Below are 967 nucleotides of genomic sequence, written 5' to 3' on the forward strand. Positions count from 1 at the left end.
TTTCTGTGAATGTGGTTTTTGTTCCACAGGCTTCAGGGTTGTAGTTCTTCTTGCTTCTTTTGTCTTCCCTCTGGTGGATGAGTCTATCTAAGAGGCTTGTGTAAGTTTCCTGATGGGAGGGACTGGTGGTGGGTAGAACTGACTGTTGGTCTGGTGGGCAGAGCTCAGTAAAACTTTAATCCGCTTGACTGTTGATGAGTGGGGCTGGGTTCCCTGTCTGTTTGTTGTTTGGCCTGAGACAACCCAACACTGGAGCCTACCTGGGCTCTTTGGTGGGGCTAATAACAGACTCTGGGAGGGCTCACGCCAAGGATTACTTCCCAGAACTTCTGCTGCCAGTGTCCCTGTCCCCAAGGTGAGCCACAGCCACCCCCCACCTCTGCAGGAGACCATCCAACACTAGCAGGTAGGTCTGGTTCAGTCTCCCCTGAGGTCACTGCTCCTTCCCCTGTGTCCCTATGCACACACTACTTTGTGTGTGCCCTCCAAGAGTGGAGTCTCTGTTTCCCCCAGTCCTGTCAAAGTCCTGCAATCAATTCTCACTAGGCTTCAAAGTCTGATTCCCTAGGAATTCCTCCTCCCGTTGCTGGACCCCAAGGTTGGGAAGCCTGACGTGGGGCTCAGAACTGTCACTCCAGTGGGTGGACTTCTGTGGTACAAGTGTTCTCCAGCCTGTGAGTCACCTACCCAGCAGTTAATGGATTTGATTTTACTGTGATTGCACCCCTCCTACCATCTCATTGTGGCTTCTCCTTTGTCTTTGGATGTGGCGTATCTTTTTTGGTGAGTTCCAGTGTCTTCCTGTTGATGACTGTCCAGCCGCTAGCTGTGATTCTGGTGTTCTCTTAAGAGGGAGTGAGAGCACGTCCTTCTACTCCGCCATCTTGGTTCCTCTCCACATGACTCTTTTTGAGTAATGGTTTTCTTGGGGTATATTATATGCCCAGTAGTGGGATTGCTGGGTCAT

Source organism: Physeter macrocephalus, chromosome 2 (genome assembly GCF_002837175.3).
Source record: "Physeter macrocephalus isolate SW-GA chromosome 2, ASM283717v5, whole genome shotgun sequence".
Classification (NCBI taxonomy): domain Eukaryota; kingdom Metazoa; phylum Chordata; class Mammalia; order Artiodactyla; family Physeteridae; genus Physeter; species Physeter macrocephalus.